Source organism: Equus caballus, chromosome 1 (genome assembly GCF_041296265.1).
Source record: "Equus caballus isolate H_3958 breed thoroughbred chromosome 1, TB-T2T, whole genome shotgun sequence".
In the NCBI taxonomy this organism is placed as follows: Eukaryota; Metazoa; Chordata; class Mammalia; order Perissodactyla; family Equidae; genus Equus; species Equus caballus.
In genome coordinates, this window is record NC_091684.1 from 127,576,866 (window position 1) to 127,604,849 (window position 27,984).

The window sequence follows — 27,984 nt, forward strand, 5'->3', positions numbered from 1 at the left end:
ACACACACCATTTTCAGGAAGTTAATACTGCTCCCTTATTTGTCACTGCATTGCTATTAGCATGATAAAACAGATGGCTCGAGAAGCACACCTTGGGGCACTCCCAAATCTGAGGCTAAGGAAATAAAAAGGACTTAAGTGTGTCGTTAACATATCTTGATAAATACACAACACACATCTTTCTGCAGAATGTTCCAAAGGACACACTCAATGTAATTCCACAGAAAAACACCTTGATCCTAATCCTTTTCCTTCAAGTTTCTGCCATTTGATAGGTGCTTCCCTTAATTGAAGTCTGCAAGACTGGAAGGATAAACTCAGGACACGTTCCTTTTACATGAGTATGTTAAGGCACAAGAGAAGTTTTAAGTAACTTGGCAAAGATTATACAAAAGGAGGAGGGATGGATACACAGAGTGATTTATTTTACATACAATCAAGTGCTTTTTCCTACTATATTTACATTGCATTGAAACACTAGATAGCAAATACTGCCTGACTTCTTACAATGTGATTTCAAAGGAAAAGACTCACTATATACAGATTAACGGGATTCTTGGTTTCTCACACAAATGTTCAAAAACTATGAATCAATCATTATGGTTATGAATCTTCCATTAAAACATAAAAGAGAATCCTACAGTTTTTCATTCCTCTTGTTTCTAGTATTTCAATCTATTTTACTCCTGATTACCTAAAACTTTCTAACGCCTCCTACATTGTTTACTCTAGAGACACTCTTGCATTTGGACACCAAGAGCCAGGAAACAAATGTTCATGGAGCACAGTTGGTGATAGCAAAACAAAATAAAAAAGATAATCTAAATGGCCATGAGTTATGGAATATTAACACAATTATACAGCAATGAAGTGTCACACCATCCTCATAAAGCGCCAAAGAAAACTAAACACATTGTTTGAACATACAAATATATGTGATGAAACTAGTTTAAAGGCCAGGGAATGATAAACACAAAATCGACTAGACAGGAATGATTCCCTCGGTCAGGAGAGGCAGGAGCACAGGACAGAGGTAAGTTTTGGAAGTGCGCCAGTTCTTGTTTGAGGGGAGGAGTCAAGGATTTTCATCACGTTTTCTCTCTTTATACTATATGGTGTTATGTATTCTTTTGTGGTATTAAATACATCTTTTGAATACTTTTTTTGCTTTTTAAAAAACGGTTTTATTGAGCTATAACTGACATACAATAAACTGCACATACTTAAAGTGTAAAATGTGATCAGTTTTGACACATACACAGATCATCGCTAGAATCAAGCTAATAAATAACCCACCAACCCCTAAATTTTCCTCCTGTACCTGGGCGAGTTCTGCCTCCCTTACATGTATTTTAAAACGTTCAAAAAAAAGATAAAAGACAACTTGTTTGGGAAATTTAAATGTGCGCATTTTGCAGAAAGAGAACATTTGCCACTGAAGCCCTGGAGTAAGAGTAATTCGGCCAGGTCCTAAAATTGGTAACATAATTATTACATAACTAACCTTAAAAGTTTATAGTATTTCACATAAAAAAAACAAATTCCGAGTTTGATGTGAAAGAGGAATTTAATCCTCTTTCTCAGAGCATCAAAAACTGCTCAGTTTTTACTGGCAACTTTAAATAAAAGTCGTGCGTAACACTGAGACCTTAACTTGAACTTCTTCACATTGGTTAACCACTTTCTAGCTGTGAAGATCAATTATCACAGCGTTTTAACCGTGTGGCTTAGCACAATATTTCAAAATAAAATTAAAATAATTTTAAACACAATATTCTTCTGTACTTGTTCACGTAGGGAGACGCAAACTTGAAAGTACGGTTTCAAAGGAGAGAAAGCACGCCCCGAAACCGCGAGCACGCCAACAGGAGCAGCGGCAGGCGCCGAACCCGCCCCCGTCCAGTCCGGCGGGGGGCGTCCCCTCCTCGCCGGTGTGTGGAAACACTGCAGGTGGAAAAACAGTCCAAAAAGGACCTCAGACCCGGAGGATGCGTTCTGGTGACAGGGACGCGCCCAACGGGGCTCGCGGCCCCTCCGAACCCCATCTCCCAACTGCTCAGAATGCGGCCAGCGCGGCGTCCCCCGCGCCTGAGGGGAAGAGGGTCCCGACCCCGGTGCGACACTCCCCGCGGGAAGCCGGCCCGGGGCCGCGGGCGCCCGGCGCGCGTAGGAAGGGCCAGGCCGGGACCCTTTCGCCCCTCGGCACCCAGCAAACGCTGGGCCTGGGCGGGCGAGCCGGCGACAGGCAGCCGGCCTCCCACCTGCTGCGCCTGCCGGGCGGCCGGCCGCCCTCCGCTTCCGGCTCGCGGCGCCGGGAGGGGCCGGGGGCGGGCCTCGCCTCAGCCGGGTGGGGGAAGGGAGCGGAGGGGGAGGGGCGGCGCTGGGCCGCCCCGGCCCCAACAGCCGGACTCCTCACCTGGCGGCGGCCCTCTCCGCCTGACGCGCTGCCCGCCGCCGCCGGTCGCCGCCGGTGAAAGGGGCACAGGTGAGGCCACCGAACCCCTGCTCGCTCCGGCCCCGCCGCCGCCAGCCCCTCCGTCCGCTGTTTATTAAACTTTTCTGTTTGGTTGTTCGGCCTGTGACGCGACCGCGGGGAAGAGCTCGGGGATTGGCCGGCGCCCCGCGCTGACGCGGCATCCCCCGCCCGCAGCCTAATTATTACCGGCCCGGGCGGGCCCGCGGGCCGCAGGAGGCGGCGAGGGGCGGGGCCGAGGCTCGGAGCGCACGGCGATTGGCCGGGGCGGAGCGAGGGGAGGCGCTCCTCCGCCCTCTCTGCCGCCTCTGTGCTGTCTTTCGCCCGCCCCTTGGGGCTCTCCTTCCGCGGTCTCTTTCTCCCGCAAGGCTGCGGGAACTTGGTTGGAGTCGGGGCTGACGGAGATTCAAAGGTCTCGGCTGTAGGTTCAGGTCCCTCAGCGACTTCGCAGGGCGTGCTGTGTTCCGGTCCCGGATTGAGGCTCCAGAAAGAGTTGCGCTCCACCTGCCAATTGTGGAAGAAGGAATTCTGAGATCTCTCCACATGAAACCCCGTACCACCAAGCGCAAAGTCCGAGCTCTGGGTACGTGCCCGAAGGCAGTACTCTGCCCAGTCCTGAGCCTGGTCTTAGAAAGAGAAGCATGAGTAGAAACGCACCTGTACACGTGTGCCAAGCACGCATGCATGGGCACACACGTCCCCACCAGCACCGGGTTCCCACCCCTTCCCAAAGCGCGTGTCCAGTTCTCAGCTGAGTGGTGCAGGCCGCGCTTTGCGCTCCAGCAAGGGGTGATGAGAATGGCTTTCCCGAAGTTTCTCAGCCTTCGGGTTCGCGTGCAGCAGAAGCAAGAAGTACAAGATCAGGCATAGTTCGAGGTCACTCAAATCTACCATGAGTGAGAGGTTCGGTTGGGACCGACAGGTAGGAGGCAGACTGAGTCCTGAGGATCCTGTCTTTAATAGTTGTTTAATAGTTAATAGTTGATGTTTTGTTCATCAAGAATTTTTTGCATTAATTTTGATGTTTAAAAAATATAGTATTAAAATGTTGCTTATCTTGGTTACTGAGCTTTTTGGTGCCCCTTTAAAGTTTACTCTTGAAGTGAATTTCTCACTATCCTCACCCGTGTCAGATCTCACTTGAAGAAGGGAGATTTTGATGTGACTGACATTGTAAGGGTTAGGTATTTTGCAGTAGACCTTTGGGACAAGAAGTGGTTAATTGTAGAAGAGAGGATAGAGGCCAGAAAGAAGTCTCCAAGGAGGAGATGGCATTCGTTTTGGGCACTGAAGAGTGCATAAGCATGCTGGGAACAGAAGGAAGCACTTTCCTGCTCTCCTAAAGAGACTGGAAGATGCAGTTCAGCGTTTGAAGAACAGAGTGTGAGGTGTTGTGAGGTGACAAACGGATGCTTCAGGGGCATGGCAAGGAATATAATATGTAAAGTTGAGTCCAGTGTAAGCAATAGGACGGGAACTGGCAAACTAGATGGTGCTTGTCCAGAGCCTAAAGGTATTCGAAATGTGTTGTTAAAAGACATTCAAATTTAATTTTAAAAACATACAATGGGCTAACCCAACAAAAGAGGATTTTACCCAAGGATATCATCTCTGATAATGGAGACCAGTTATAATGGAGACTAGATAGTTTGAGGCAATCATTATAGATCTTAAAAGCCAAATTGAGTAGTTGACTTAGTGGGAAATGGGAAGCTGTTATAGAAATATAAGAAAGGAAGGAAATAGTAAATTATAACAATTTGGTGGATTCTTCTGGTACTAGGAATAATTTTGCAGCCTGGGGTACTTGCAACTGTTCACGATCCTCTTGTCATTGGATAGAAGAACTATATGGACAGAATTTAGGATTGTGGCCAGGATTCAAATCCTTAACTCCCATAGGAGTCAAGAAAGCCTTCACCAAGGAGCAGGTGGTTATACTGGGTTTTGAGGGATGAGTAGGAGTTTGGTAGGGATAAGCAGAGAGTACCTGCACTAGGTGAGGTCATGAACGGAGCTGGCAACTGAATGAAATGAATGTTAGGAGATGGGCAGAAGTGTGGCCGTGAGTTGACAGAGCTGCTTGCCTGAGTATCTTCTTCAAGTGCAGTACCCTTTCAACATTTTTTTTTTTAAGATTTTATTTTTTTCCTTTTTTTTCCCAAAGCCCCCCGGTCCATAGTTGTATATTCTTTGTTGTGGGTCCTTCCAGTTGTGGCATGTGGGACGCCGCCTCAGCGTGGTTTGATGAGCGGTGCCATGTCCGCGCCGAGGATTCGAACCAACGAAACACTGGGCCGCCTGCAGCGGAGTGCATGAACTTAACCACTCGGCAACGGGGCCAGCCCCACCTTTCAACATTTTTAAGACACTATCTCAACATGATGGTGGTTTAGACCAGTGGTTCTTAAAGTGTGATTCATGGGCCCCTGGGGGTTCCTGAAACCCTTTGAGGGGGTCTGCAAGGTCAAAACCATTTTCTTTCTTTCTTTTTTTTTTTTGAGGAAGATTAGCCCTGAGCTAACATCTGCCAATCCTCCTCTTTTTGCTGAGGAAGACTGGCCCTGAGCTAACATCTGTGCCCATCTTCCTCTACTTTATACATGGGACGCCTACCACAGCATGGCTTTTGCCAAGCGGTGCCATGTCCGCACCCGGGATCTGAACCGGCAAACCCCAGGCCGCCGAGAAGCAGAACGTGTGAACCTAACCGCTGCGCCAGCGGGCTGGCCCCAAAACCGTTTTCATTATAAGAGTCATGATTTGCCTTTTTTGCTGTCTTCTCATGAGTGTATAGTGGAGTGTTCCACAAGCTGCGTGATGTGGTGCTGCAACAGACAGTGCAGAGGCAAACAGGAGACTCAAGCTGTCTTCTGTGAAGCCAAACGCGAGAAAAGAGATGTGTGAAAATGGGACACGTTGCCGCTCTTCTTACTGACTTATATTCTGGAAAATATAGGAATTTTTCATTTTTGAGATATTCTTCATGTTAACCTGTAATAGGTTTGTTATTGCTTTTTTTAAATGAATTAATAAATATTTTTAAATGTCTCATTTTTAATTTCCAATACAGGAAATATTGATAGATATAACCCACATCAACAAAATTGCTTTGGGATCCTTAATAGTTTTTGAGCATAAGGAGGTCATGGGACCAAGACGGTTGAGAACCTTTGATTTATATGCCAATGAAAAGGTCATTAGAAGAAGCATGATTAACACAAGTCTGTGAGAAGTTTTTCTAAGGGTACTTCCTCCGCCACTAACCAGAGCCTCAGATTCTGCTCTGGCCCCACCCCTCCCTGGCCAGTCCCCCCTTAGGTTAGAAGTCATTGGGCCCTTGGAGACATATTGAAAAGGTAGGCTGGTGGGTGGATTAATACGGCCAAAATTTCTTTGCAAGTTCCTTGCTTTAAAAGATAGAGTCTATTTCCCTACCTCTTGAATCTGGGTCAGTCTTGTGACCTTCTTGAATCAACAGAACATGGCAGAGCTCACACCCTTTGTATCCCCAAAACCTCCACGCTGCGAAAGACCATGTGGAGTGAGAGACCCAACTGAACAGGATCACAGCTTCTCCATAAGAAACCCCAGGTAAGAGAGCGGAACTGCCCAGTCCACCCACAGAATTGTGAGAAATAGTAAATCATTTTAAGGCACTAAATTTAGGATGTTTCCTATGGAGCAATAGACCTTTGATAGATTTAGGGACCAACTGGCTAGCCTCAAATGCAAAAGTTTGTATTTTATCTCCTACAAACACTGCCAGGGTTTCTCAACTTGGCATGGTTGACATTTGGAGCCAATAATTCTTTGGAGGGGGCTTCCCTGTGTATTGTAGGACGTCTAGCAGCATCCCCAGTGCCACTAGATGATAGTCACACCCCCACCATCCACTTGTAACCACCAAAAATGTCTCCAGACATTGCTAAATGTCCCCTGGGGGACAAAATCAGCCCCAGTTTAGAACCGCCATTTTAGGCCAAACTATTCTGAGAATGAGAATCACCTGCGGGCTTATTAAAACTAGGTGCCCAGGCGCATCCCCTAGAGATTCTGATTTACTGTGTCAGATTATGAACCTGCCATCTGAATTGTTAAAATGCTCCAGGTATTCTTATTGGAGGAGTTTGAGAACTGCTCGAGTTGGAATGAAGAAGTTGGATCTGCTCAATTTGTGTTTTAGGAAGATCCTTTTGGAAGCAGCTGGAGGATCAAGTGGCTCGGGTGTGGGGGATGTAGAGAAGAGAATAGGAGTTGGTGGCTTTTGCTTTAATTCAGGTGAGAAGTAATAAGAAGGTTGTATAGTCGAGTGGTTGTTGGGGTACATTTCAGAGATATTTCTAAGACAGAATCAGTGAGATCTGTGACTAATTGGATGTTGGGGGGGGAGAACTTAAGAAAAAGATGAGTCAAAAACTTTTATACTTCAACTGATACCTTGTAAGTGAAAAAACTCACAAATGGGATAAAATATTTGCAAATTATGTATCTGATAAGAGACTTGTATCCAGAATATGTAAAGAAGTCTTACAACCAAAAATGAAAAGACAAATAACACAATTCAAAAATGAGCAAATGATTGGAATAGACATTTCTTCAAAGAAGATACACAAATGGCCAATAAGCAAATGAAAGGATGCTCAACATCATTAGCCATTAGGGAATGCAAATCAAAACCACAAGATACCATTTCATACTCACTATGGTGGCTATAATCAAGAAGACAGACAATAACATGTGTGGAGAAAGTGGAAGTCTCGCTCGTTGGCAGGAGTGTAAAATGGTGTAGCCCCTTTGGGAAACAGCAGTTCCACAAAAGGTTAAACAGAGTTATCATATGACCCAGTAATTCCACTCCTAGGTATATACCCAAGGGAAATGAAAACATATGTCCCCACAAAAACTTGTAACAAATGTTCATAGTAGCAGTCTTCAATAATAGGCGAAAAGTGAAAACAACCCAAGCGTACATAAACTGATGAATGTATTGATAAATAATATGTGGTACATCCATATAATGGAATATTATTCAGCCATAAAAAAGAATGAAGTACTGATAAAACATGGATGAATCTTGAAAACACTATGCTAAGTGAAAGCCAACAGTCACAAAAGACCACATATTGTATGATTTCATATTTATGAAATATCCAGAATAAGCAAATGTATAGGGACACAAAATAGATTAACGATTGCCTAGGCTTGGGTGGGGGGTGGTTGGAGGAAAAGAGGAGTGACTACTAATAGGTATGTGGTTTCTCTGGGGGTGATAAAATGTTCTAAACTTGATTGTGGTGATATTAGAACAACTCTGTGAACATACTAAAAAATACTGAATCGTATCCTTTAAAGGGATGACTTATATGGTGTGTGTATTACATCTCAATAAAAGTGTTTCAAGTTTTTTTAAAGAAAGAAAGGAAAGGATGAGATTCTAGCTTTAATGCTGGAAACATGGTGTCACCGTTAGCCAAAATTGGGACTACAAAATGCAAGAATGTATTTGGGGGAAGAAAATGAGCCTTGGACGTACTGAATGCCTCTGATGCACAGACACTGGATATGCTGGTCTGGAGCACAGAGGAAGGGCTGGGGATAATAATGCTATTAAAATATCATTTATTGAGCATCTATTATGTGCCTCTGTTATAAGTGTATTGTTTACATACAGTGCCAATAAGAAGTGTTATGTACACAAGTTGGTGAGAGGAGGGCCTTTCTCTCTTACCCCCTGCTGTATGCAAGCACTTAACAACACATTATGGCAAAAAGTCGGCACACAACATTCACTGGATGAATACAAATGTAGTATCTTTTTTTTTTTTTTTTTTTTTGAGGAAGAGTAGCCCTGAGCTAACATCTGCTGCCAACCCTCCTGTTTTTGCTGAGGAAGCCTGGCCCTGAGCTCACATCCGTGCCCATCTTCCTCTACTTTACATGCTTGCCAAGCGGTGCCATGTCCACACCCAGGATCTAGACTTCTAACCTAGGGGGGGACTGGGCAGGGAGGGGTGGGGCCAGAGCAGAATCTGAGGCTCTGGTTAGTGGCGGAGGAAGTACCCTTAGAAAAACTTCTCACAGACTTGTGTTAATCATGCTTCTTCTAATGACCTTTTCATTGGCATATAAATCAAAGGTTCTCAACCGTCTTGGTCCCATGATCTCCTTATGCTCAAAAACTATTAAGGATCCCAAAGCAATTTTGTTGATGTGGGTTATATCTATCAATATTTCCTGTATTGGAAATTAAAAATGAGACATTTAAAAATATTTATTAATTCATTTAAAAAAAGCAATAACAAACCTATTACAGGTTAACATGAAGAATATCTCAAAAATGAAAAATTCCTATATTTTCCGGAATATAAGTCAGTAAGAAGAGCGGCAACGTGTCCCATTTTCACACATCTCTTTTCTCGCGTTTGGCTTCACAGAAGACAGCTTGAGTCTCCTGTTTGCCTCTGCACTGTCTGTTGCAGCACCACATCACGCAGCTTGTGGAACACTCCACTATACACTCGAGAAGACAGCAAAAAAGGCAAATCATGACTCTTATAATGAAAACGGTTTTGGGGCCAGCCCGCTGGCGCAGCGGTTAGGTTCACACGTTCTGCTTCTCGGCGGCCTGGGGTTCGCCGGTTCAGATCCCGGGTGCGGACATGGCACCGCTTGGCAAAAGCCATGCTGTGGTAGGCGTCCCATGTATAAAGTAGAGGAATATGGGCACAGATGTTAGCTCAGGGCCAGTCTTCCTCAGCAAAAAGAGGAGGATTGGCAGATGTTAGCGCAGGGCTAATCTTCCTCAAAAAAAAAAAGAAAGAAAGAAAATGGTTTTGACCTTGCAGACCCCCTCAAAGGGTTTCAGGGACCCCCAAGGGTCCATGAATCACACTTTAAGAACCACTGGTCTAAACCACCATCATGTTGAGAGAGTGTCTTAAAAATGTTGAAAGGGTACTGCACTTGAAGAAGATACTCAGGCAAGCAGCTCTGTCAACTCACGGCCACGCTTCTGCCCATCTCCTAACATTCATTTCATTCAGTTGCCAGCCCCGTTCATGACCTCACCTAGTGCAGGTACTCTCTGCTTATCCCTACCAAACTCCTACTCATCCCTCAAAACCAGTATAACCACCTGCTCCTTGGTGAAGGCTTTCTTGACTCCATTGGCAAAATTAGGACTCCTCTCTTTTGTATTTTCACATGCTTTATTCCTCCTTCTGCAATAGCACTTACCATGTTAAATTGAAATTTATCAGTCTGTATGTTTCCCTCCTCTCTAATTAGACCTGAAAATTGTTTTTCTGAAGTTTGATTTTTTTTCATGTTGCCATGAGATCAGGGTGTAAATTGGTCCATTTCCAAATCTCTAACCAATTATTCTAACAAATGCATCAATCTTCCCCTTCCTCAGGGTTTTGTCTGAGGCCTCCTTTATCATATATTGACTTTTGTGTGTAATAAATTCTAGATCTGGGCTTTTCCACTAGTCTTGTTATTCCACTTCAGCAGTGTGTTTGTTTTTGTTGAAAACCCGTATATTTTAATCATATTGCTTTATAATAAGTGTTAGCATCCACTGGACCTTGTCTTTGCATCACCTATTGCTCTTTTTCTTCTGAATTATATTTGAAATCCTGATCTATTTGTGCCTCCAGGTTAACTTTAGAATAATTTCATCAGTTTCCAAGAAATATCCTGCCAAAATTTTAATTGGGATTGCTTATGCCTAAAACAATTAGGGGGAGCAGGGGGAGAAATAGGTATCTTCAGAGAATTTGGTCAGCCGGTAAAGAAATTCGCTGGGTTGATTTTTTTTTCATTGACGCAGCTTAAAAAGAGTCTCAATATATTTTATTTCCTTAATCTTATATAACTTAGTGAAATGCTAAAGAGAAATACACATGATCATATTATTTCTCATTAATAATTCACTTATATTATGCTTTGTTGATAGCGTAGATGAAATTTTGCTTTTTCTTACGTTTTTAAAGTAGTCATTGATAATATATTATAATGATATTTAATTCTATATAACTATTTTATATCTAGCCATTTAATTGATCTTTTTTTTTTTTTAATCTGGGCAAGCCCTTTATTTATTTATTTTTGCTGAGGAAGATTTGCCCTGAGCTCACAACTCTTGCCAATCTTCTTCTATTTTGTGTTTGGGTTTCCACCACAGCGTGGCCACCGATGAGTGGTGTAGGTCCATGGCCAGGAACCGAACCTGGGCTGCTAAAGTGGCAGTACGCCAAACTTAACCACTAGGCCACAGGGCTGGCCCTAATTGATCTTTTAAAATAGTTTCTAATAATTTCCAGTTGATTGTTTTTTGTCACTAATAAAATAGTATTTTCCCTCTTCATTGCTAATTTTTATACTTTTTATGTCTCATTTCTTACTGCCGTAGCCAGAATTTTCCAAGCAAAATTAAATAATTTTGACAAAGTGTGACACTCTGGACTAGTTCCTCACAAATGCCAATTTGTTTGGAATAAATACCTTTTTTAAAAAATGATGCTAAGGAAGTCATTTCTATTTTTATATTTAGTTTTTATTAGAAATGGCTATTGAATTGTATGACTGACTTTTCCCCATCTGTGAAGATCATTTCTAAGATCATTTTCAAATTTGATCTATAGTTATAAAGTAGTATATTAATAGATTAACTTACTGAATTTTTCTTACGTTACTTATCATAGCTATGGTGTGTTTTTTATTATGTGGTTTAATTACATCTGCTAGCATTTTATTTTAGATTTTTCATCTATATCTACTTGATGTAGCCTAATTCATCGGTAGTATCAAATGAGCTTACATTAAATGGTTCTAAACTCCCATCTTACCTATGGTAAAGGTTCTTCTCCCTTACCCTTTGTTCCATGATAATTCCAGGAGACTTTCTCAGGCCAAAGGCTACTTACCCTTAAAGAGAGAAAACCAGAACATCAATCAAACCAGCAGAGAAGTCTGTGCTATTTGTTTGGTTGTTGTTGGTTCCATTGCTCCAGCCGTCAATGTCCCTGGTAGTCTTCTCCGTATGCTTTCTTCTCTGGAAGTAGTTCCTCTGGGTAAAAGAGCAAGGAGCTAGGAGATCTGCTCAGTGGTGGGACTAGTATTCACATCATTTTTTTTCTCCCCAAATCCCCCCAGTAGATGGTTGCATAGTTTTTTAGTTGTGGGTCCTTCTAGTTGTGGCATGTGGTACTCCACCTCAGCGTGACCTGATGAGCGGTGCCATGTCTGTGCCCAGGATTCATACCGGCGAAAACTGGGCTGCCTCAGCAGGAGCACGGGAACTTAACCACTCAGACACAGAGTCAGCCACATGGTCGGCCCCAGGGGCTAGTATTCAAACACTACCCTCACCCCTACCCCCCACCCAGCAGCAAGGAGGCAGGGAGGACTAAAAGCTCACCCTGGACCAAATCCTTCCCCTGTCCTCTCTAGGTTCCAAGCTCCATCTGCTTTAAGATGGTCACATGTGGGAACAGCCATTGCCTTGCCCCGTGGGCCCACTGACCGTTCCAAAAGTTGGTGTGTTTATAATTTCCAGTCTGTCCATCATGCTTATAGTCTCCTAAATACATATTTTCATATGTGAGATTGGTTTTCCGATATTATTCTTGATAACTTTCTCAGTGTCTGCTTGACTCACTGGTGGAGTCAGGTTTTCACTCCATGTTTTCTCCATTTTGACAATATATATTTTTATAGAAAATGGTCTATTTCATTGAGATTTTCACATTTGTTAGTGTTTGCTTGTACTGTGAGTTCTCCAGTGCTAATGTGAGTTGCCTCCAAGCCCTTGGATGGAAAGTCTGCTGAGATTAAATTGTAAACCCAACTCGTAAGGATCATAAGTACAGATGTTTAAAGGTTGTAGTCATCATTTTTAGGTTGTGGACCTCTTTGAGGGTCTGATGAAGGCTATAGGTTCTCTCTTTAGAAAACTGCAAACTGTATGTAAAGTTTTCCATCTGTTTTAGAAAGTTCCCATAGCCCCTAGGGCCTATCTGTGGACCATGGACCTGTGCCTAGGAACTTCATAGCTAAAGAGAGAGTGGTCCTCAGGCCTTCCATTGTTCATGTAGCCTTTTCTAATGCCCTAAAATATCTGAATGAAGCATGTGTCAATCACAAGTGGGGGAGGGTTGGTCACCCTGGAAGCAAAGACAAAGGAATTTCAGAGATGGGATTGTGGGCAGTGCCCATCACAGCACTGTCCAAGGGATAGGCAGGTTCAGCTGCTGGATTTCATATACGCTGGCTTAGCTGGCAAGACCATCCTTATTATAAGATGAAAATGTTTATCCAGTTTACATTCTCTACAAGGCTATTTTGATTATTAACTGCTCAATTTATGTGACTTCCTTTGATAGGAGTTAATATGATTAGGCTGTTTTCTAGCCTCAGTTATAGTTCTCATTTTTTTTTTAAAGATTTTATTTTTTTCCTTTTTCTCCCCAAAGCCCCCCAGTACATAGTTGTATATTCTTCGTTGTGGGTCCTTCTAGTTGTGGCACGTGGGACGCTGCCTCAGCATGGTTTGATGAGCAGTGCCATGTCCGCGCCCAGGATTCGAACCAACGAAACACTGGACCGCCTGCAGCGGAGCGCACGAACTTAACCACTCGGCCATGGGGCCAGCCCCAATTCTACTCTTTTTTAATAGCTTCTAATTGATGTAAATACTTTATCTTAATTACTTTCTTCCTATTGGTTTCATTAGGACCTTTCTCCCTTCTCCTAAAATCATAGAGTGAATGTCTGTTTTCTTCTCTCTCTTATACAGAAGACTTTATGATGGTGAATTTACCTCTCTTCTCTATGGAGGTCCCACACTGTTTTATTTCCATGTTGGCTTTGTTTCTCCTACACTAGGCTCATCTCATTTGTATTTTCAGAATTTCACTTCATTTAGCCTATTTTAATCTGAGAAACTGCCTAGAAGAGCCTAAGGACACATGACAATTAAACGCAGCATGGGATCCTGGATGGGTGGGATCTTGGAACAGATAAAGGACATTAAGTGAAAACTAAGGAAATCTGAATAAAGTGTGAACTTCAGTTAGTAATGTATCAATATTGGCTGATTAATTGTGACAAATGTACCATAAAATGTTAATAATAGGGGGAACTGGGTGTAGGGTATACGGGAACTCTCAACTATCTTCATAACTTTTCTGTAAATCTAAAATGTTTCTAAAATAAAAGTTTTATTTTTTAAAAAAACCTCTCAGTAACCCCTCAGACACCCATCAGAACCTGTTCCCCTCCAGTGAGCTCCCATGCAGCGGTGACCTGCTTTGACTGGGCCTTGGGCCGACAGACCCCAATGCCTGGCCCCTTCTCAGGTGCATCCTGTTCACTGAACAAGCCGAATGGACACCCAGCCGTTTCTGGGACCCAGCACTGATGTGCAGGAGACAGGATTCTGGATGGTTTTTATTTGCCCCTCTAGATATGCTTTTTTCATATTTTCTCCCCAATGCTGTGCCTTAGAGGCTGACCCGCGTGGACTGCCTCAGTGAGTGTCCTTGTCGTTTGGCCTCCAGCTGTGTTTGGTCCATGGCAAACACTGGCAGGAGGTGAGAGGGAGGAAGAACTGTGAGGTTGTGGTATTTATTCTTGCCTTGCTGGGTCACAGAATGTTGGTGACGTGGTACCAAAGGCCACCGCTCCTGTCAGTGTGGTCTTTTCCATTTGGCTCCTCATCTGGCTTCTCCTCACAGCTCTTTGCCCTCATCTCTTATCAGCCCAAAACAGCTTTAGCTCAGCACTGTGGGTGTCAAGCTTATAGGTAGCACCTGGCAGCCCCACTAGTGCCTGGTACCAGGCAGATATGTGCTTGCCCCATTTTTGGCCCTCAGTAAATGTTTGTTAAGTGAATGAATCAGTCAGTTAATCACAAAGTGGTTAAGGGTACCAGAGACCCTTGTGACAAAACAGCTCAGTGGTTAGAGCACTGGGCAGTCAGTGCTGGGCTCCAATTGTGGCTCCTTCACTTACAAGGTATGTAATCTGAGGCAAGTTAAGTTCTCTAAGCCTCAATTCCTAATCTTGAAAGTGGAGATAGTGTTTTCTTCCTTAGATTGATTAAATGAAAAACAGTTTATGCAAAGTGCTTAGCACGGTGTCTGGCACAAAAATAAATTCTCAGTAAAGAGTAGTTATAAATGTTATCTAATCCAGTCAGGGCTAAAATTAGATGGTCTCTTGCAATAGATAAATGAGTAAGGACACACAGCCAATTAGCAAGCAACTAAAAGTAATTGGCAAGCAAAGTTGTAAACATGTTCAGCCTAGCTAGTAAGCAAAGAAATGCAAAGTAAAACAACAGAGAGATACCATGTCTTGCCTCCAAATTTAGAAAATCGATTTAATAATACTTAAAGCTGGAAAGGGCACAATGAAATAGGGACTCTAAATCATTCATTTTGGGGCCCGAAAATACCAGGAGGCAGTAGTTTTCAAAATTTAAAATGCACCTACTTCTGACCCAGTAATGCATTTTTAGTAGTCTAATCACAGAAATACACAGAAAAAGTGTGAATAGAGAAGTTTCTAAGATCATTATTTGTAATGACAAGAGACAGGCAGCTAGCTAGCTAGCCAGCTAGGCAGACAGACAGATGGATTTAGAGAAAGAGAGAGAGGGAGAAAACCACCTAAATATCCATCAATAAGGGGACACCTAACTGAATTATGATACAGCCATCCTATGGATTGCTATGTAGCTATTGAATACAATCAAGTGCATCTCCAGGGCTGCTGTGGACTTGAGTTCAGGTTGTTCACTGCACAAGTGAGCCATAGCCAAGAGAACTTTGTTGACATCTTAGACACATACTGAGATGCGAGAGCTTGCAGGTCCTCATGTTTAAGTTAGCACTGGCACACATGGCTATGCACACGCTCAATGGCATACACATGTGCATGTAGTTAAAGCCCGTCCCACATGTATTCTGAGAGCCCACTGAAGTCTCTTCTTGTTCACGTCCTGCCCCACTTCCTGCCTCCTGTCCAACTCTAAGTATATCACAGATTCCTCATCTGGAGATAAAGTGTGCACATTTTGGAGGCCCAAGCACGCTGGTGTCCAGGGAGTTCATGGTATACGTGGATGAGAGTGTGGGTGCCTATAGGTGCACAACCAGGCTGCTGCCTGCTGTGCTCTGGAACACATCCTTGGCAGAGATGATCAGATTGAGCAGTAACACGCTAACAAAAATATTTTGTTTGAGGAAGGAGTCCCTTTTTCTAAATCTGGTAAAGAGTAAGGGCGTTGAGTAGGTTAGTGAAGGCCCTGTTGATTTCTGTGTGTTTGGCGGAAGCAAGTTGCAGAACAATCAGTACAGTGTGATTCTGATTAAGTAAATGTGTACGTATATGTCAGTGCTTAGAAAAGAAACTGTCACTAGCGGCTGTTGCCGGACAGGAGTATGGGTGGGGATGAGAAGAAGGCAAACTGTAAGATTTTCCTTTTTTTTCTTCTTTATAGTTTGAATTTTTACAATGTGAATGTACCCACATATGCTTGTATAATTTAAAAATGTTAAAATCAGGAATAACAACAACAAAGAAATGCCAAAGAGAATTTCAACAGCTATAGCCATTCAGTGGAGTATTTCAGTTTACAAAAAGTCTGTGAGCTACCTTTGAAAGTTAAGTAATTAAAGCAGAAGAGAAAGTTCTATAAACATGAAAATGTCGATTATATATTAAATGAAAAAGGCAAGTCACAGAACAGTACTATGTTAAAATCATGTTTGTGTTAAAAATATGGATACATGTATACATACAAATAAAATAAATGCCTGAAAAGATAGATACTAAATTGAAAATAGTGTTTATTGTCTCTGAGGGATGGGTCTGAAGTGTTTAAATTTTTTTAATGAATATATACTGTTTATAATAAAAACTAAATTATATGTAAACAGATGTATAAATTATATATATTTATATTTACATATACAGATGCATATACATATATGCCTAGGAAAATAGATGAGAATATTATACACCATAAATGTTAATAGTTTTATTTTAGTAATGAATAATGGGATTATGGATGATTATTACTATTGGCCTTTTTTCTGTGTATTTTCCTGTTTTCACCGATGACCTTGTATTTTATAATCTGAAAAGAAATCTTTAAAAAAACAAAGGTTAAAAAAAAGAAAAACCTAATAAAACTGTATAGTATGATTACTGGTTGATAAAAACAAGCAAAAATGTTGTACATGGGGAAAAAATCTGGGGAAATCTAGAATTAGTGGAAATTTAGACTTTAAGCATTTTTCTTCCTCCTCTGAATTTTCTTGTTTGCTGTTATGAATGAGTATTATTCTGGTGCTAAAAGAAAGCATAATCTTTTAAAAATTTCTTTAATAGTACAGTTAGGTGTGTTCAAAGATCCACCATTTTAGAGATGAAGACACTTATGGGCAAGCAGTAGCATTTGCTGCCAGAGGGGGCGCAGCGCCGGAGCCGGTCTCACTGCTGAGTCACCAAGCTCCTTGCCATCTCCCTACAAGCCGCCCTCATGCTTCTTTTCTGGAGTTTGGAGAGCACACGAACGAGCACCTGACTGAGGGAAGATTCGCTCCTGGCCCCCAGGTCCTGGTTGGCTCATTCTGATTAGTAGTAGGGTGCCTGAGGTGGTGAAGTAGGGTGTCCAGTTCATCCCAATTTGCCAGGGAGTTCCCCAGTTTTAGCACCTAAAGTCCTGCATCTAAAAATGGGGCTGGTCGGTCAGCCTGCAGTGAACTGTGATTCCAAGGACGCTAGCTGGGAATCCGGGGGTCACTGTTCTCACTCCAGCCCCAAGGCTTGTAAGTTATCTCCCAGTAAAACAATACTACCTGCCCTGACTCTGCTTTAAAGGGTCATTTCAACGAACAAAAGAAAATGTTGCATGTGAAATTGCATTCTAGACTAAGGGCTGTGTCCACAAAGGGAGTGAGAATGGTTAGGATGGACTTTCCTCTTGGAAGAGTCAGTCAGCTAGAGCCATGGAAGCATGCCCACAGCTTTCTCATCACAGGTGGCTCTCCATTTTCCTGCTTGACACCCAAGATCATGCCCACTTTGAACAAAGTAGAGAGTTGACTTCTGCAAAATTCTCTCACAGGCCCAAGCCAACGTGTCTTCAGCTCTGGTGAAATGTGACTCCCCAGGGTTGCTCTGGTGTAGTGTTCTCCAAACTTTTTCTGTAAAATCCTGGCATGGTTAATTTTGTGTGTCAACTTGGCTGGGCCATGGCGCTCAGATATTTGATCAAACGTTATTCTAGATGTTTCTTGAAGGTGTTTTTAGATGAGGTCAACGTTTAAATTGCTTTGAATATTTAGATTTAAACATTTAAATGCTTTGAGTAAAGCTGATTTCCCTCCATAATGTGAGTGGACCCCATCCAATCAGTGGAAGGCCTGAGCAGAACAAAGACTGACCTCCTGCAAGCAAGAAGGAATTCCCCAGCATATGGCCTTAGGACTTAGACTACAGCCTAGGCTCTGCCCTGGGTCTACAACCTGCCAGCCCACCCTACAGACTTTGAATTTGCCAGCCTCCATAATCACATTGGCCAATTCTTTAAATAGATTGATCAGTCTCTCTCTCTCTGTCTCTCTCTCTCTTTCTGTCTCTCTCTCTCTCTCTCTCTCTCCACACACACACACACCCTATTGTCTGTTTCTCTGGAGAACCCTGACTAATACAAAGCCCAAATGGATAACACTTTAGGCTTTGCACATTATATGGTCTCTGAAACGTATACTCAACCTTCTTGTAGCTCAGAAGCAGCCACAGACAATATGTAAAGGTGTCCTCAACCTTGACACTATTGACATTTTGGGCTAGAGAATTCTTTGTTATGGGAGCTATCCTGTGTGCTGAGGAATGTTAGCAAAATCCCTGGCTTACCCACTATTTGCCAGTAGGAGCCCTCAGTTATGATAACCCAAAATGTCCCCAAAGAGGCAGAGAAGGGAACATAACCTCCCTCCCCAATGAGAACCACTGATGTAAAATAAGCATGGATGTGTTCCAATGAAGCTTTTCATACAAAATAGGTAGTGAGTTGGATTTGACCTGTGGGTTGTAGTTTGCCAACCTAACTGTGGGCATTGAGGACAACCTATACCAGTGCTGACCTGGAGCTCTGCAGAAGGGGACCTATGGTTTGAGAGTGATAAGGGGCATTGTAGGAGACCCATAATGTCAAACTAGATCCTTGCAGAGCCTTGGACCCAGCCAGTTCCCAGGTCAAGGATCCTGGCCACATCTCAGGTTTTTGGGGCAGATGATGATGCTCTGGCCTTGACAGTACCATTGCTGCAATGAGGGGAGGCCTAAAATCAGCTTTAATATTCTTCCTGTGCATCCTGGTTGGGGTTAAAGGGTTGGAGATGACAGGGATAGTAGATGCCTCACCATACTTCCACTGGGCTGCCCTCATGGCTGCCTCCTTTCCTTCTCACCATTTTCACAGTCTTCCACCAAGCAAGAAACTGTTTCTGAATCTTTAATTTCGTTTGGCAGCCAAAGTATGTCAGCCTATTTCATGGGGAAAGCAATTGTTTTTCACATTTGTTGGCCTGGCATGCAGATAGGCCAAGGAGAAGAAGGCAGGGGAGGCATCAACAGATCCCAGGGAGGAAGAAGAAGGGGTACCACAGAGGTTTGCCATGGAAGGATTCATTAGCTATGGCCTGCCTTTGTGACCCCCGCGCCGGGCACATTTCGTTCCCTGAAAGCTCCAGTTAATAGGAGCTCCATGATAATTTAGATTCCAACAGAATATCTTCCTGGTCAAGCTATGGGCTAAGGGGAGGGGGCACTGAGGCCCACTCCAGTTGTATCTGTAGGGTTGACAACATAAAGCTCTCTTTAGGGAAGCCAACTCTTCCAGGAGCCTCTGGCAGGGGGTTGTGCGAGGGTCTCAAATGCAGGTGGTACTACCCAATCAGGCCAGCCACCTGCAACATGCAGGGATCAGTCTTGGATTAGAGCAATGGTTCTCAAACTCCACTGTGTATCAGAATCACCTGGAGAGCTAATACAGCCCACTGAGGCTGAGGCTCATTGAATGAGAAAAGGGCCTGGGCCTTTGTGGTTTTACCATGTTCTCCAGGTGGTTCTGATCCAACTGAAGTTTGAGAACCACTGGTTTAAAGCCTTGCTAATCAAGTGTGGTTTGTGTACAGGAAGCTCAGCATCATCTGAGAGCTTGTCAGAAATGCACCACCTCTTTGCCTTCCAGGACCTACTGGATCAGTATTGCCATTTTAACAAGATCCCTAGGTCTTTTTATGCAGCTTATACTTTGAGAAGCGCTAGGTTGGATCGTAAACTGACTGGGTAGCAGGTAGGCCCCTCAGAACAAGACTCCGGCCCAAAGAAGAGACCTTAGCCAAGCAGGGCCAGCCACCAGGATTAGTTCAGTGTGGGGTCCCATCTGAACTGACAGGGACACGGAAGACTCCAGTCAGGTAGAAAGAGCTCCCTGGTGGGGAGAGGAAGGAGTGGTCTGTTACTCAAAGAAATGGATCCTGGGTTTGGGGTGGTAAAGAAATCTTGGGAAGCAACATAGGCCCGGACCATAACCAGAGGCCAGTTACGATAGGTCCCAGGCACACCTTCTATTTGCAGGGACTCTCACAGTCTATCTATGCACGTTGCCCAGGCTTCCTGCTCCAGGCCAGCAGCTGCCTGAGTACTGAGCCCTCAAACTTTCCTCTTTCTTAGCCCCAAACTCAGCCTGCGGATCCAATAGTGAAATCCAAATTCTTGGTTTTGCAGGTCCTGATATCCAGCTTGTACTTGCTGGTAATGGCTCCAGGAAACTACCCTGAAGACCCAGTCTTGCCCCAGGTCCCACCCTGCCATTGGGAGTCTCAGGGTGGGGAGTGTATCTGAAAGCCCCTAGGTGGTCCTGATAGACAGCCTCCTATACATGACTCCATCTTTCCAGGTTTCCTCCCCTCATCCTTCAGTGCTACCAAGTAAGACCTCCACTGCTGCATAAGGCAGGTCACTGCACCACCCTATAGTTCTCCTGTATCCCACCTACAACTTAGTAAATAGTCCCTTATGAAACAAGCCTTCCTCATGTCAGCCTAATTTGAGTGAGCTACCTGTTGGGACCTGTTGACACAACTGGAGATGATCACTTCCTTCAGGAAAGCCCTCACCCCAATCAAAATGGTGGCCACTGAGCTCTCCAGAATCCCAGTGTTCACCATCAGAATACGTCATGCACGACAAGGGGCTCGCTTCCTTAGAAGAGATGAATATGTGGGGAAAACTTCCTAACAGTGAGAATGACTCAATCAGTAAGTAGGCCCTGGAAAGGGCGTGAACATCCATCAAGGTAGATTTACGCAAAGGCTAAAGGCCCCTTTATCTGCAGAGTGTGGCAGGATTCCTTTCCTGCACAGGTTGGAGGCTGGGCTCAGTGACCCAGACAGTTCCTTCTAGCTCTGAGGTTGTAAGTCTACAAATAGCCCCATGTTCCTCCTATACCTTCCTCACAGCTCTCCAAGGACTAAATGTGTTGATTGGGATGAAGAGGGAAGATTGACACTTCTCTTGGAGCCTCGTTTTCACCTCATCCGCTGGCTAATTGTAACTGACCCTGAAGGTACAGCTGGGTGGCAGTGGGGAAAGAACCCACAGGACTTGCCAGCTCAGAAGTTCGGAAAAGTCAACATATAGATTTCCCAGAGGAAGTGTAGGGTAAAACATAGGATCCTCATCTAGGCAGTTGCCAGACTTCAGACAGTGGGTGACTAGGCAGTCAGCAAACTGGAGATCTGCCCAGCAGGTGGAAACTCCAGCACTGGGCCATGGGAAGTCTGGCAGGAACAAGGCAAGGCCAGGGACAGAGTGTTGTCAGTTACTGGCCAAGGGGCCTGGGTGGCTTAAAGAGTTCCCTTGGGGTGAGAAAACAAGAGAGGGCTGGATTCCAGGCAATGTGGATGCTCTAGGCTGGTCCCTGGTGTCTGGAGGTCCTGTGTGCAAATGGCAGCAGAGAAGACCTGAGAAGGGAGGCACGTGGCCTGGGTCAGGGGCTTACTCTAAGCCCCAATGAATGTCTCCATGAGTTAGGACCATGACCACTCCTAACTCATTCATTATTGAGCCCCTGCTCCTTGGAGCTCTGTGCTAACTGAGAAAGATAGAGTAATTAACGAGACCAGCACAACCTCCACCCTTCCTCACGGAGCTCCAAGCTGCCTTTCCTGCCTCCATCAGGACTCAGCAGGTGAGGTACGGCTGAATCAGCAGGCCGCAGGTTTGAGAGGCCTGGATCCTGTGAGCTGGGGCTGGTAAGGCACTACATCAGAGAGGCAGGTGCTGACACCAAGATCCTTCTGTGCAGCAGTTGATGCCTCTCCCTCTATTAGCCCCGATCCAGACCAGCTGCCCTGGAATGTGTGCGGGTCAACAAGTACAGCAAAGGACATAGACTGTAGGGAGACTAACTGTCCCAGTTTACCCAGGACCGAAGGATTTTCTGGGACAATTCTAAAACTGAACCAATCGTGGGCAAACAGGGACAGTTGGTCACTCTAGGACAGAGTGGTGAGGCTCAAGGACTGAAGTCCTTGGGCAGCTGAGAGTGAGGAGTGGACGTGTACCAAGTGAGACCGTGTACAAAGTAATTGCTGGCCTCAAGGCAAAGCCCCCAGGCTTGATCCCTGCAAGTCTGAATGCTGCAGGGTTGGTGTTTGTTCCCGGATGCTCTAAAAGACCACACAGCTGGGTGTGTGGGAAACAATTAGTGGCACCTCTGACCCAAATTCCCCCAATTCCAGTTCATGTCATTCTTATACATGAGAAAATTGTCAGGAAAAACATTGAACATCAAATAATACATTATTTTTGTTTGGGTGTCTGCTCCCAGTGTCCCCTGGGTGCTTTGTTCTCTTATCACTTTGGTTTAGGCGTGTTTATTGTTTGGCTGTCTTTCCCACCAGATTCTCCTACAGAATCTCGAGTCTGGCGACTTAGTCTCTAGCACAATCAGGACTCAGTGAATGTTTAATGAGCAAATGCACAAAGATACAATTTATCTGTTGCAGAAACTAGGAGCCCAAAGGGCGGAATGAAATGGTGAAGTTGATAATTTTGAAACATGGTAAGTCAAAACGAGAGGACCAGAATAGACACTATAGGAAGTCTGGTTTCAAGCAAGCAAACAGGAAACATTCAAGCAACAACCTCACAATCATCCACGGCGCTTTGTGTTAGATTTCCTGGCAAAGGTTCTGTTTGTTTAGGGGCCTCCCCAGCAGCTGGTCTGACTGCCAGGCCCCCGTGCTCTCTCTTCTGCTGGCTATTCATTCCTCTAACACACATTTGCTAGATCCTACTAAGGAAGCACTGGGCTCCCTAAGGCAGTGGGCAGGGCATTGGCAGGATGTAGAGACTATAGAAAGGGGAGGTCCCCCTGACAACAGGGGTACATGTGTCCCAGGGGTTCAGCCCAGACACACACAGACATACACACAGAGCCACAATGCAGTAGAGAATTGGTGAAACGTCAGGTGTGGATGTTTCCTTTTGAAGGCCATGGTGTGACCTGGCAGGTGTAAGCCAGAACCTTTAGAGCAGCTGGAAGGATGGCTTCCCCAGTGACTTGGGCCTGCCTTGTGGCTCCTGCTTGAGTGTCCTGCACCTGTGTCCTTGCTCACCTCTGCTGGCTCTGGGCTTGTCTCCAAATGACTCTCAAGTGCCGCCAGCATGTATGTGCTCCCCTTGGCTCTCAGCCTCTTCTGTGCCAACAGATGCTGGCAGTTGGCTTGTGTTTTACTCACTGCCAACTCCAACCTCTCCTGACCGCTGACTTTGATGCTTGGTGTTTACCTCCTATGCCTACTAACTCATTAAATATTAATATGCAATGCTTCCTCTATGCAGGCAGTGGGCTGGGTGCTGGGCTATATTGGTAAACAAGACAAGTTCCTGTGGAACTCATTATGGGGGAGGAGGAAGACAATAACAGTCAATTATACAGTGTGCTGAGTGCCATGATGGGTGTAAGCACCTGTGCCATAGGGTGGAGTATGGGTTGGAGGTGGGCAAATGTGGAGTAGGGAGACTGACCAGGAGGCTGCAGCTCTGTTTCTCAATTGTAGAATGTGCCATGAATTACAGCTTCATATCTTGTCCATCTGTCCCCATCACCCATCCCCTCATTTATTCATTCATTCACTGGATCATTCACAAACTATTGAAACACCTGTTACGCGCCACGTACTCTGCTAGGTCCTCGGAATACAATGATTAAACGGCTGATGCCTATGCCACATAGGACTTTTGGCTTCCCAAACGGGTCCTGTTCTTCCTTGCCTTAGAACCTTCACACTCACTGTTCCCTCTGCTTGGAAGATCTTAGTCCCACCCCCATTGCCAATTTACTGCCTCCATCCTTTAGACCTCAGCCCAAAGGTCACCTCCTTGTGGAAGGCTTCCCTGGCCCCTTGACCGGTTTAAGGCCCCATTATGATGCTCTCATGACAACTTGTCATTTTCCTTCCTAGCACCTGTAATTATGTATTTATTAGTGGAATTATTTTATTAATGTTGGTCTTCTCAATCATCTCTGTCAGAGACTCACCTATTATAGTATTACGTTATCTAGAACATATTAATGCAGTTAATAAATACTTATTGAATGGATGGTTGGATGGATGGATGAACTGTAGCTGAAGCCAGTGAGGGCAGGGACCAATTAGGAGACTGACCCAGTAGAAAGAGAAGAGATGAGAATTGGTGAATAGGCCAAGGCAGCAGAAGTGGGAAAGCTGAGGAGAAGATTGAGAGGAGAGAATCTGCAAGATTTGGTCCCTAGTTGAATGTCAAGAGTGAAGCAGAGGGAGGAATGCAAGGTGATAACCAGGGTTCTGACTGAGGGCTGGGGAGATTGAAAATAAAAGGGAGAGCAAATTTAGAGTTGTGAGATGTAAAGGATGACCTGCTGAATTTGAGATATCTGTTGAGGCAATGAAGTAGAAATTTTGAATTCTTTTTGGCCACTATAAAAGTTTGAATAATACAAGTTTCTCTAAGAAATTAACTCCACAATATATGTGGCCTAACACAATAAAAGTTTTTTATTACAAAAAAAATTGTTTGGTCCACATTATGGTCCAATGCAGGTATTCCAAGTCAGCATGATGACATGTGTTTAGGGACCCAGGGTCCTTCCGCCTTGTGGCTCCACCATCTAGGGCCTTGGAGAGAAAGTGGAGAAACACACTGTCTTCTTAAACACCTTGGCCCAAAAGTGCCACCTAGCCTCCAAGCCCTCTTTCAAACTTTATGAGGCAGAAGCTACCTCCCACAATAAAGCTAAAAATCAGGCTTGCTTTCTGAGACTTCCTTGAGTCCAAACCATGGACATATGCCCCAGGCTCTGTCCTTCAGACACTTCACCCCCAGACTTTGGCTTGGAAGATAAAGACTCAAAACAGCAGTAGCCAAGCAGAATCCACTCAGGAGAGGGAGGCGCTGACGGCGTTCAGAGGCTGTAGTGACAGCTGTTCTAGCTACAGCATTCACTATTCAATCTCAGTGATTAGTGGCCCGAGAAGCTATGCCTATGTCCACTGCTGGCAGTTCTGGGGCATGATCCTTGACACTGTTCTTTGCTATGCTGCCTGGTTGTCCTTTCAGGGATTCTGGGAGTTAACTTAATATCTTTTTAAATTGAGTATTTTCCTACTGGAATTTGCCAGAGGTGTTTTCTGTTGCTTGCAACTGGACACTGGGTCTCATACAGACCAAGTATAAATGTTCAGACAGCAGTTGGATACAGAGGTGTAGACCCTGGGAGATCTGGGCCAAAGATATCCACGGAGGTGTTTGAATCCATGGGAGGGGATAAGATTGCTCTGGAGTCTGTGTCATGGCAATGGAAGAGGGCCTGGCCCGGAGACTTGACAAGTGAGCAGATGAGAAGGAGCTAAATGTTCAGTTCTGTTCCTGGCCCACTGAGTCCCTGGGGGGAGTTGCTGTTTGGGAAATCAACTCCTAGTCCAACAATATATATCACTTGTTTCTTCAAGCCACATTCTCTTTCAGGTGATTTTCTGCTGCTTCTTTAATGACAGAGTTTTGTCATCTTAAGGCTGCCCCAGAAGACTTCTGCCATTATGATGATAATTACAACATCCACTCATCTAGAGTGATAATATCAAATATGTGACATCTGTGATTGCCCTCCCAATGCCAACAATATTTGGTAGTTACAACAGACATTTCTGCCAGCAATTGCACTATTTCTCAATGAACCCAGAGACAGCCTCAGAATCCTTCTCAACACAGTTCTCCAGACAGCCCTAATAAATTCATGGGAGTTGGCTCATGAGATGTAGCCTACTTGCTAGCTCAGGCCAATAGTTTTTCAGTTTACACAAGTGTTTTGTATACATTGTCTCATTTGCTTTTCTCAACAGCTTTATGAAGTAGTCAGTATGAGGCCTGTTTTATAGATGACAAAATTGCTATGTCAAGAAGTTAAATGATTTGCCCCAAATTAGACATATAAATAATGTGAGAGTCAGGATTTGAATTCAGCGATCTTGATGTAAATCCCAAGGATACCAACAAGATATTCCTCACCTATGTGTCTTATAAGTTACAAGGGCTTTTTAATGCATTTTGGGAGACAGAGAAAGTCAAGGCCAGTTGCTAAACCTCTTGAGCTGGTCCAGAAAATAGTAATGGTTCATCTAACTGGGAAATATGATCATGTTCTAGATGAGCAGCTGCAACCTCGCGATCTCTAGTGGGAGTTTGGGCAAATGTTTGGTTCCATGTTCTAAAAAGCCATGAGTATATGCCAACAGGAGCTAGAACAGAAACTTTTAAATGTCCGGGAAGACATTTGGAAAGTTGAGCATCTGGAAAGTTGGATCATGGGGAGTAGAACCATAGCCACTGAGATTTAGGGACAGAATTTTGTCCAATAATTCACATGTTTAAAAAAGTAAACATGTCGGGGCTGGCCCCGTGGCCAAGTGGTTAAGTTCGTGCGCTCCGCTGCAGGCGGCCCAGTGTTTCGTTGGTTCGAATCCTGGGCGCGGACATGGCACTGCTCATCAAGCCACGCTGAGGCGGCGTCCCACATACCACAACTAGAGGGACCCACAACGAAGAATATACAGCTATGTACTGGGGGGCTTTGGGGAGAAAAATGAAAAAATAAAATCTTAAAAAAAAAAAGTAAACATGTCTGGCTCTTTAAGGACACACACCAAACCCAAAACATATGTGGTAAACACTTGGATTGATAAACACACACTCATTCTAATTGAGAGGACGGAGCTAAAAATGATATTTTCCAGACTCTCTTATCCCTGGAATATAAGATGTGAATCACTTTCTACCAACCAGGTGGACTCACACGTGGCTGTATAGAGCTGGTGGTTGCTGTTGGCTTCCTGATTTAGGAGGTGGCTTCTTGGAGATGGCTGGGATGGCAGCTTCCTGCTTCTGAAGCTTCTTGATCACACACAAGCAGAAGATTCTGTGGCTACACAGTTCTGTGCTGTGGTTTTGGGAGTCCTTCCTGGAGACTCATTTCAGTGTCTGTTTCTTTAGTGTCTCCAGTCATTCTGTGATCTGTCTTTAACCCTTAATAAATACCTTCCTATTCAAACTAGCTGGAATGGATTCTGTGGTCTGTAGCTGAGAACTCTAACCAACACCCCACACCTGGGACGAATGTGTTTGCCTGTAGCTGGGTTCTTCCTGGTAACTCAGAGGCCTTCAGAGAGGCACATTCTGAGCATGGAGCAGACGTGCTGCCTTCCCCTGGGACTAGGATGTCCCACTGCTCTGGTTCCAGCTCAGTGGGTATCCTTTTCTGAACTAGAAGCTCCAGTCCTCTGGGAGTTATACAAGCTTCCAACTGGGGAGGTGGTTACTGTTCCTAATATCCCTGGTAGAAAGGAAACAAGAAGGAAGAAGTGTCCATTCTGCTTCTAGAAAGAAAGTAGAGAGCTATACCTTGAGCACCTCTTTCAATAGCTCTGGCCCAGGGGCTGCTTTCTCTGATTCTACTGTCCCGTGGTTGGGTAGAGAGAAAGAGAGAGAGAGAGAGAGAGAGAGAGAGAGAGAGTGTGTGTGTGCATGTGTTAATAATTGAAGGACCAATCCTCTGGGGGAATTCATGCACACTAAGTACTGGGCTTACCCCTTGTATTAATCGTGCCTTCTATTTGCTGTATTTTGATGCTTTGACATCTTGGGGCCTTGCTCATCCTGGAGGGACTGCCCTTCCCAGGGTTAGCCAATTCTTAGAGATGGTAAACAACTCACCTGGGAGTGTGCCTTTTAAATGCAAACCAACCAATCCAGAGCCCACCACCCACCTACCTGCTCTGTTAGGCTCTCACACGCCAGGCCACTACACATCTGCCTGAATCACACCACTCCAAGAACAAGTAAACTGAAGACAGCCCCTCTCTTTTTTATTATTATTTTTTATT

At 44.4% G+C, this 27,984-nt stretch overlaps 1 protein-coding gene and 1 long non-coding RNA gene across 18 annotated transcripts in view; one reads left to right on the forward strand and one right to left on the reverse strand.

The window, feature by feature from the left end:
* The window catches only part of ZFAND6 (zinc finger AN1-type containing 6), an 80,939-nt gene extending 78,215 nt beyond the window's left edge, over positions 1-2,724 (reverse strand). For 3 of the 17 annotated variants that reach the window (XM_070232456.1, XM_023652342.2, XM_023652335.2), the window contains exon 1: positions 2,417-2,694. The gene's annotated coding sequence lies outside the window, so the exon portion shown is untranslated. Of the gene's footprint in view, positions 1-2,261; positions 2,324-2,416 lie in introns of those variants that run through there. The other 14 variants (XM_070232493.1, XM_070232377.1, XM_023652349.2 and 11 more) reach the window with 13 other exon arrangements.
* On the forward strand, positions 2,686-27,155 carry LOC138917212 (uncharacterized). Its single transcript, XR_011424914.1, has 2 exons — positions 2,686-3,056; positions 26,888-27,155. It is a non-coding gene; the product is annotated as an uncharacterized lncRNA (long non-coding RNA).
* Positions 27,156-27,984: the final 829 nt, after the last annotated feature.